Raw genomic sequence first — 9,967 nt, 5'->3', positions numbered from 1 at the left:
AATTTGATCCCATCACAATTCTATATTTTATCATCACAGTAATGTAAGGCACCGTCTTTAGCTTTGAGATGTAGCTGTGACACCACTCATCTATAGATTCTGTTTTACCCTGATGTCTTTCATAAAACACTTTTCTTTGTACAGTTATGTTTTTCTTAGAATTACAGTATGCCTCAAACTTCTCAAATAACACATTGGGATCCTTTTTACCTTCAGCAGATACAGCTCCACTAGCACTCGATGATCTGCAGATATCTCTGCCTTTCTCTCCAATGCAAATGAAAAACTGTGCAGCCGTCTGCTCCTGTGTCCACTTGTCAGCATCAGGGACAGCAAATAATAAATCAATGAGTTCTCTCCATCTTGTTCAGTGCTCAGATACATTACCTTTATCAAAGTCCATAGGAGGCATTTGCTGGCTGCTTGCAGCCATGACAAACTTAAAGGGACAGTCTACACAAAAATCTTATTATTTTAAAAGATAGATAATCCCTTTATTACCCATTCCCCAGTTTAGCATAACCAACACAGTTATATAAATATATGTTTTACCTCTGTGATTACCTTGCATCTAAGCCTCTGCAGAATGCCCCTTCTCTCAGTGCTTTTGACAGACATGCAGTTTAGCAAATCAGTACAGACTCCTAAATAACTCTACAAGAGTGAGCACAATGTTATCTATATGACACACATGAACTAGTACTGCCTAACTGAGAAAAACTTTCAAAATACACTGAGCTAAGAGGCGGTGTCATGATACAATCATGTGGAGTAGTTGATACCTGGATTGGCTACTCAATAATGCTAAACATGATTGTGATGCTTGTGTAATACCAATGTTAAGTGCAAGCCGGCTGGAAAAAGAGCATGGGGTGCCCCTTGCATGGGTAGCAACTGGGGGGAGGACCCTAGGTCTCCTGCACCCTACTCCTGTGCTGCTTATGAACCCAGGATTGGGGTGGAAGGGGAGGGGGGCCCTTTGGTTGCTGCTGGTGTCTCCCTGGGTGGGGAGAGGGAAGAAAGAGCCCCTATAGCCGTGGTTACACGTCTGCAGGCGGCTAGAGTGTCCGAAAGGGAAAATAAGTTAGCCCCTTACCCAGCAGAGCATGAGTTCACTAATTTGCATGGCTCCCCTCCAACCCCTGTTCCCCCCACAGCTCTGTCCCAGGAATCCTTGATTTCCCATGAGACAGGGCAGGAGGGGGTTAGCAAGATGTACCTGACTGCTCTGCACTCTGACCCCTCCCTGGAAGGGATGAGACAGCTTGCAGAGCAACCAGCTGCTGACACGGATGGGCAAAGGGTATACTGGGATAGAGGAATTTTGTATAGGGAAGCCTGTGCTAAAGACCCCCAGAGGCCCTGGGAGACAGAAAGACAGCTAGTAGTTCCTCAACAATTCAGAATGGAGCTGCTTCGACTGGCCCATGAGATCCCCCTGGCAGGACACCTGGGGGTGGGTAAAACAAAAGCTAGGTTAGCTTACAATTTCTACTGGCCTGGTATGGGTACAGCTGTTGCAAACCATTGTCGGTCCTGTCGAGACTGTCAAAGGGTTGGTAAATCTGGGGATGTTACACGTGTACCCCTAAGGCCCCTGCCCATTATATCAGAACCATTTGATCGAGTGGCAGTGGATATAGTAGGACCCTTGGCGGTACCAAGTGCTACAGGTAAATAATTTATACTTACCCTTGTGGATTATGCCACTAGATACCCAGAGGCAGTCGCGTTATCCTCCATCCGGGCAGACAAAGTTGCTGATGCCCTGCTAAGTATATTCTGCAGGGTAGGTTTTGCCAAGGAGATGCTTACAGATCAAGGTACCCTGTTTATGTCCAATTTGATGCAAAGCCTCTGTAAAAAGGTTACTGTGCAACATCTGGTTGCCAGCCCCTACCACCCCTAAACCAATGGGCTGTGTGAGAGATTTAATGGGACCCTTAAGCAAATGCTTAAGACCTTTGTAGAATCCCAGGGCAGGGATTGGGAAAAGTACCTACCCCATCTGCTATTTGCTTATAGAGAGGTACCCCAGGAGTCCACAGGCTTCTGGCCATTTGAATTATTGTACGGACGCAGAGTGAGGGGGCCATTAGATTTAGTCAGAGAGGAATCGGAAGGAAAACTATGCATACCAGAAACTTCAGTTGTAGAGTATGTCTAAAAGTTCAGGGACAGAATGCAGACCCTGACTGGGCTGGTGCATGATAATCTAAAGGCTGCCCAAACTAAGCAGAAATACTGGTATGACCGTAATGCCAGGGACCATATCTACGAGGTAGGCCAGAAGGTGATGGTTTTGACCCCCACTAGGCAAAATAAATTACAGGCTGCCTGGGAGGGTCCATTCCCTATTCTACAAAGACTGAACCCTACTACTTATGTGGTGGCCCTAGACGAGACAGGAAATGACAGAGACGGTATCACATTAATATGTTAAAAACCTACTATGACCCAGAGACCCAGGTACTGAGTGTGTATAGCTTACCAAAGGAAGGGCTTGTGAGCGACCCCCTAGTAGATTTGGTCAGTGAAGCAAAGGGGCAGGGTTCTTTGCAGACTGCAGCAGTCAATCCCCAGCTCTCTGCTAAACAGAGGGAACAATAAGAGCAGGCTCTTACTCCTTATGAACATATTTTCACAGGTAGGCCAGGGCAAACAACCTTAGCTATACACCATGTGGACACAGGGAACCAGGTCCCACTAAGACAGGTTGCATACCGGGTGTCCCCTGAGGTCCGGGTGCATATTCAGAGGGAGATAGAAGACATGCTAAAGCTGAGCGTGATTACTAAGTCCAAGAGCCCTTGGGCTTCCCCTGTGGTGTTAGTACCCAAGAAAGGTAAATCCACCCGTCTCTGTGTGGATTATAGGAGACTAAATGCAGTAACCACATTCGATGCCTACCCCATGCCAAGGATAGATGAGTTGCAAGATCAGCTATCGAGTGCCCAGTACCTAACCATTATGGATTTGAGCCAAGTGTATTGGCAGATCCCTATGACTGCAGAGGCCCAGGAGAGGTCCGCCTTTATTACCCCATTTGGGTTATATGAGTTTTGTGTGATGCCATTTGGCATGAAAAATGCCCCTGCCACTTTCCAAAGGCTAGTTAACCAACTGTTGGAAGGCCAAGGGGAGTTTGCTGTGGCCTACTTAGATGACATTGCAGTGTTCAGCAAGACCTGGGAGGAACATTTGGTACATCTAGATCAGGTTCTGGACCACATAGCCAGAGCAGGGCTCACCATTAAACCAGAGAAATGTCAGATAGGCCTGACAGAAATTCAGTATTTGGGGCATAGGGTGGGAGGGGGAACCCTACGCCCTGAGCCAGACAAGGTAGAGGCCATCACTGCCTGGCCCACACCTGTGACTAAAAAGCAAGTTATGTCATTTTTGGGGACTGCAGGGTACTACCGTAAATTTGTACCAGAGTATAGCGCAATTGCCAAACCCCTCACAGATTTAACCAAGAAAAGGCTTCCCAAATACATAGACTGGACCCAGCCATGTGAGGAGGCTTTTATCAAACTGAAGGAGGCCTTAGCCAATTCTCCTGTGCTTCAAGCTCCTGGTTTTAGTAGGAGGTTTGTAGTACAAACCGATGCCTCTAGCTATGGGTTGGGGGCTGTGCTCAGCCAGGTTATTGCAAAAGGGGAAGAACATCCCATACTGTACCTAAGCAGGAAGCTGTTACCCAGAGCAGCTGCATATGCAGTGGTAGAAAAGGAATGCTTAGCCATGGTATGGGCATTGCAAAAATTACAGCCGTATTTATATGGCCGGGACTTTACAGTTATAACCGATCCTAACCCTCTGCATTGGATAGATAGGGTTGCAGGAAACAACAGCAAGCTGCTCAGATGGAGTTTAATATTGCAACAGTATAATTTCACTGTGCAGCACAAGAAAGGCAGTTTACATGGGAATGCTGATGGTCTCTCTTGACAAGGAGAGACAGTGGTGTAGATGGAAGAGTGATCAGCATGTGGCTGATTCCTCATTCCACCATTTTAAAGGGGAGGTGTAATGATACAATCATGTGGAGTAGTTGATACCTGGATTGGCTACTCAGCAGAGGTGGTATTGTCTCAGCCTGGAAGGGGTTAAGATGAATTGCTTTTTTCTGTGTGTGTGAAATCTGCTTTCAGAAAGCTGTAAGCTGAGATCTCCCCCCCTCCTTCCTTTCCCCCTCCCCCCTTCCTTCCCCCCTCCTTAGTAGTGTAACTGTGTGTAGGAATGCAGAACGCTCCTCCCCTTGGAGACTGATAGTGGAAGCTAAGACTTGCAGGCCCATTTATCAAGCTCTGTATGGAGCTTGAAGGGCCGTGTTTCTGGCGAGTCTTCAGACTCGCCAGAAACACAAGTTATGAAGCAGCGGTCTAAAGACCGCTGCTTCATAACCCTGTCCGCCTGCTCTGAGCAGGTGGACAGGAACCGCCGGAAATCAACCCGATCGAATACGATCGGGTTGATTGACAGCTCCCTGCTGGCGGCCGATTGGCCGCGAGTCAGCAGGGGGCGGCGTTGCACCAGCAGCTCTTGTGAGCTGCTGGTGCAATGTTAAATGTGGAGAGCGTATTGCTCTCCGCATTTAGCGAGGTCTTGCGGACCTGATCCGCAGTGTCGGATCAGGTCCGCAAGCCCTTTGATAAATGGGCCCCTTGTTGGCATTGGTTGAACTCGTTGTAAATCATAACCAGGGTGTTGTCTTTGACAAGACAAAGAAAATTGAGTTTAAGTTTGCAACAGACTTTTTAGGCAGAACTGCCCTGGGGACCAAAGACATCAACATGATCAGCAGCTCTCCACATATCTAAAGGAATTTGATAAAAAGTAAGATATTGTGTTTCTATTTTTATGTCCCATTTTGTTTCTAAATAACTGTAGCTTTTCAATTGTATGTTATTTTGAATGTCTTTATATTTTTGCACTGTGTAACCTGTATTGATATTTTTGTTATTAAACACATAGAAAATCTCATTCTGTCTTTTGGGCTCTAATATCCGAAGTCACACTCCTGTTGAGACAAGGTTAAAGGCACGTTACATAATTGTTAAATAGTGTGAGTTTTTAGGGATGCCCAAAACTCCCCTTTAACTTAAAAGTTTTGGTGGCGGCAGCAGAGAAATTGTTAGAGCAGCGTGGACAAGATTTGGGGTTAATGTGGTGTCTCTTTTAAGGTCCTTTTGCAGAGTTGCAAGGATAAGGGAACCAGAGCTGTGTGCCATTAACCCCTTCATGCCCACACAGCTCTATTGTGACGTTGAGCAGGTTTGATTCGTCAGGCAGTTTTCAACGGTTTAGAAATCAGTTTCAGCCTACCTAGGTTTAGCTTTTCAAAAATGCCACCAAGGGAACAAAGCAAATTTAATCATAAAACTCAATTGGAAAGTTGTTTAAAATTGCATGCCCTATCTGATTCATGAAAGTTTAATTTTGACTAGACTGTCCCTTTAAATAAATCTGTTTACTTCTGATACCATAAAGATCTCCTGTTATAGAATGCACAGAACTCATGAAAGCACCATTGTTAAACTTCAAGAACTTTTTATTAACTGAAGATAACTCACCCATTTCACTGTTATACCTCATGCTTGTCCCTAGTGTTAGAATATATGAACTGCAACAAATATAAACAGCCACAACTGGAAGAAACCATTATGATATATTCATTACACACTACATTATATTTTGCGGTCAATTAGCAGACATTTTTAAAATTAACCAGAGGTCTGACACCTGGTTAATTTTCAGAGCGCTTATTGCTACTGTGAGCTTATAGTAGCATTAACCAGCCACTAATGGCTGGTTATTTAACGTGCGCCAGTATACAGGTGAATTTGCCTGCTTACAGCAGCACGTTCAATTAGCGCGCTACTTGTAATCTAGCCCTTAGTGTGTAACGTCTCTTTCAACGAAAACCAAATTTACAGGACACTGTCCCTTTAGGTATGCGATCATGTGACAAACAGCAGCAGCTGAAGGTGCAGAATACACTTACAAGGTCTTTACTAACAACAAGAATCAGTCACAGATCAGTGGGATAAACGTTCTGATGATAAACAGGTGCAGCTAATAGAAATATTATAAAATAAAGCCACCAAATGATAACCATCTAAATGATGGTAGCAAAGGACAAAGGCGCCCTCCATAGGCTATCGTTGATGGTAGACGGTCACCAAGGTCAGCTCTTTTTAAATACAGATGGTCATTCTAAACATAAAAACAAAAAGAAGAATGAGCTCCAATGGTGCAGTATGTTACAACAGATAGGTTCAATATTCCCAAAGACACCCTCTCTAAAAGCAGGTACTCACAAAGAGAGAGCACTATAATGCAGTACTATTCCAACAGGCTGGATTGATCAGAGCCCACCAGCTAACTCACATAGGATCCAATGTACCCTCATCTCTGTAGTAGTAGGACAGAAAATTGGGGGGGAGGGAAAAACACTCCAATAGTGCAGATGGTCTCTTTTAAAATGAACAATGCTCCCAGTAATAAATCCCCACTGAGATTGAATACTCATATACGATATGCACTATAATGCAGTGCAAGTTGAGCAGGCTGGTATATCTGAGCCATCCAGCTGGCTCACTCCAGTACACAGGAACCAAAATATATGCAAGAAATAGGTCCACAGAAGGAATTTATTCGTCAAAAGAAGCTCACAAATCATAAAAGATAAATATCCCAAAACATGGGATATAGTTTATTAAAAAATTGAATAAAAATCAATACAAAGAATCTGCTACGCGTTTCAAGGTGCTAATGTTACCCTTTCATCAGACAGCGATAAGTGAGCTATAAAATACACAACATATATATATAGAGCATAACATTATACAATAATTAGAATAACATTACGAGCAAATGGTGAAACCAAGTAACATGATTCTGATCAATGATGGTCTGCTGCTGAATGGAGATAAACTTGTTACACTCCCCCTCCACTGGGACAGTGTTTTATAGCAGTTATAAAAATACTTATTGTCTCTGCAAACAAAACCACACACTGATCACAATCAACGGATCCTAATGTTAACAGCTAATCCAAATGTCCTAACATGATTGTGTGAAAAACATTGCAGTTCATACAAACAGTCACAATTACATATTCCTAGTCATTTCAAATAGGCATACTACAAGGTGTTATAATATCCCTGTGGATGTCCTAAACTTACATCTACCTTAGCAGGAGGATCACAAATTTTAGCTAAAACAAAACAAATTGATTCCCGTTACAATAACCGTTCATGTTGTTCGAGTCACTGATCACCCACATTAAACTTCCACATTACGGCATCCCCATTGATAGTATGTATACCATGTGAACATAGTCTTTCACGTAAATGTGATATTGTCATAGCGACGTATCCACACCAGCTACGACTCATCATTACAACAACCAACCAGGTGCCGCAATGCAGAGTTTCCAACAGTGTCTCAAGGGTACTTCGCAAAACAAACTAGTACGATACATTGTCAGCAATTGAAATTAAAATACAAACCTAAGTCAAAATTAGTCCTACGTATTGTATAAAGGATATAACGTGTCTAAGAATATCCCAAAAGAACTTTCAAAGTATAACGATACAAAAGTGATTGAATAGTGTTCCAAATAGTGATGTCGTGAATAGTTTGCTGGCGAATAGTTCCCGGCGAACATAGCATGTTCGCGTTCGCTGCGAAGGGCGAACATATGCGATGTTCGGTCCACACCCTATTCGTCATCATTGAGTAAACTTTGACCCTGTACCTCACAGTCAGCAGACACATTCCAGCCAATCAGCAGCAGACCCTCCCTCCCAGACCCTCCCACCTCCTGGACAGCATCCATTTTAGATTCATTCGGAAGCTGCATTCTTAGTGAGAGGAGGGACAGTGTAGCTGCTGATGATTTAATAGGGAAATCGATAGCTAGGCTAGTGTATTCAGTGTCCACTACAGTCCTGAAGGACTCATCTGATCTCTGCTATAAGGACAGCACCCCAAAAAGCCATTCTTAGGGCTAGAACATCAGTCTGCTTTTTTTTTTTTTTTCCTGTGTAATCTAATTGCAGTTGCCTGCCTGCCAGCGTGTGTGTCAGGCTCACAGCGTATACGGTGCCCACTTGCCCAGTGCCACCACTCATATCTGGTGTAACAGTAGTGTACATTTAAAAAAAAACAACACTTTTTTGACTGTGAAATAATAGCAGTCAGTTTCCTTCACACGTGTGTGTTTCAGGGACTGCCAGGGCACAGTGTCACACCAGTGCAACTCATATCTGGTGTAACAGTAGTGTAGATTAACCCCTTAATGACCACAGCACTTTTCCATTTTCTGTCCGTTTGGGACCAGGGCTATTTTTAAATTTCTGCTGTGTTTGGGTTTAGCTGTAATTTTCCTCTTACTCGTTTACTGTACCCACACATATTATATACCATTTTTCTTGCCATTAAATGGACTTTCTAAAGATACCATTATTTTCATCATATCCTATAATTTACTATAAAATTTTTTTATAAAATATGAGGAAAAAAATGGAAAAAAACACACTTTTTCTAACTTTGACCCCCAAAATCTGTTACTCATCTACAACCACCAAAAAACACCCATGCTAAATAGTTTCTAAATTTTGTCCCGAGTTTAGAAATACCCAATGTTTACATGTTCTTTGCTTTTTTTGCAAGTTATAGGGCCATAAATACAAGTAGCACTTTGCTATTTCCAAACCATTTTTTTTTCAAAATTAGCGCTAGTTACATTGGAACACTGATATCTGTCAGGAATCCCTGAATAGCCATTGACATGTAAATATTTTTTTTTAGAAGACATCCCAAAGTATTGATCTAGGCCCATTTTGGTATATTTCATGCCACCATTTCCCCACCAAATGCGATCAAATAAAAAAAATTGTTCACTTTTTCACAAATTTTTTCACAAATGTTAGGTTTCTCACTGAAATTGTTTACAAATAGCTTGTGCAATTATGGCATAAATGGTTGTACATTTTTCTCTGGGATCCCCTTTGTTCAGAAATAGCAGACATATATGGCTTTGACGTTGCTTTTTGATAATTAGAAGGCCGCTAAATGCCACTGCGCACCACACATGTATTATGTCCAGCAGTGAAGGGGTTAATTAGGGAGCATGTAGGGAGATTTTTGGGGTAATTTTAGCTTTAGTGTAGTGTAGTAGATAACCCAAAGTATTGATCTAGGCCCATCTTGGTATATTTCATGCCACCATTTCACCACCAAATGCGATCAAATAAAAAAAAACGTTACATTTTTCCAAATTTTAGGTTTCTCACTCAAATCATTTACAAACATTTTGTGCAATTATGGCACAAATGTTTGTAAATGCTTCTCTGGGATCCCCTTTTCTCAGAAATAGCAGACATATATGGCTTTGGCATTGCTTTTTGGTAATTAGAAGGCCGCTAAATGCCGCTGCGCACCACACGTGTATTATGCTCAGCAGTGCAGGGGTTAATTAGAGAGCTTGTAGGGAGCTTGTAGGGTTAATTTTAGCTTTAGTGTAGTGTAGTAGACAACCCCAAGTATTGATCTAGGTCCATTTTGGTATATTTCATGCCACCATTTCACCGCCAAATGCGATCAAATTAAAAAAAATAGTCAACTTTTTCACAAACTTTAGGTTTCTCACTGAAATTATTTACAAACAACTTGTGCAATTATGGCACAAATGGTTGTAAATGCTTCTCTGGGATCCCCTTTGTTCAGAAATAGCAGACATATATGGCTTTGGCATTGCTTTTTGGTAGTTAGAAGGCCACTAAATGCAACTGCGCACAACACATGAATTATGCCCAGCAGTGAAGGGGTTAATTAGGTAGCTTGTAGGGAGCTTGCAGGGTTCATTTTAGCTTTAGTGTAGAGATCAGCTTCCCACCTGACACATCAGACCCCCTGATCCCTCTCAAAGAGCTCTCTTCCCTCCCCCACAATT

The sequence above is a fragment of the Bombina bombina genome, chromosome 5 (assembly GCF_027579735.1).
Source record: "Bombina bombina isolate aBomBom1 chromosome 5, aBomBom1.pri, whole genome shotgun sequence".
Classification (NCBI taxonomy): Eukaryota; Metazoa; Chordata; class Amphibia; order Anura; family Bombinatoridae; genus Bombina; species Bombina bombina.
This window is presented reverse-complemented; position numbering follows the sequence as displayed.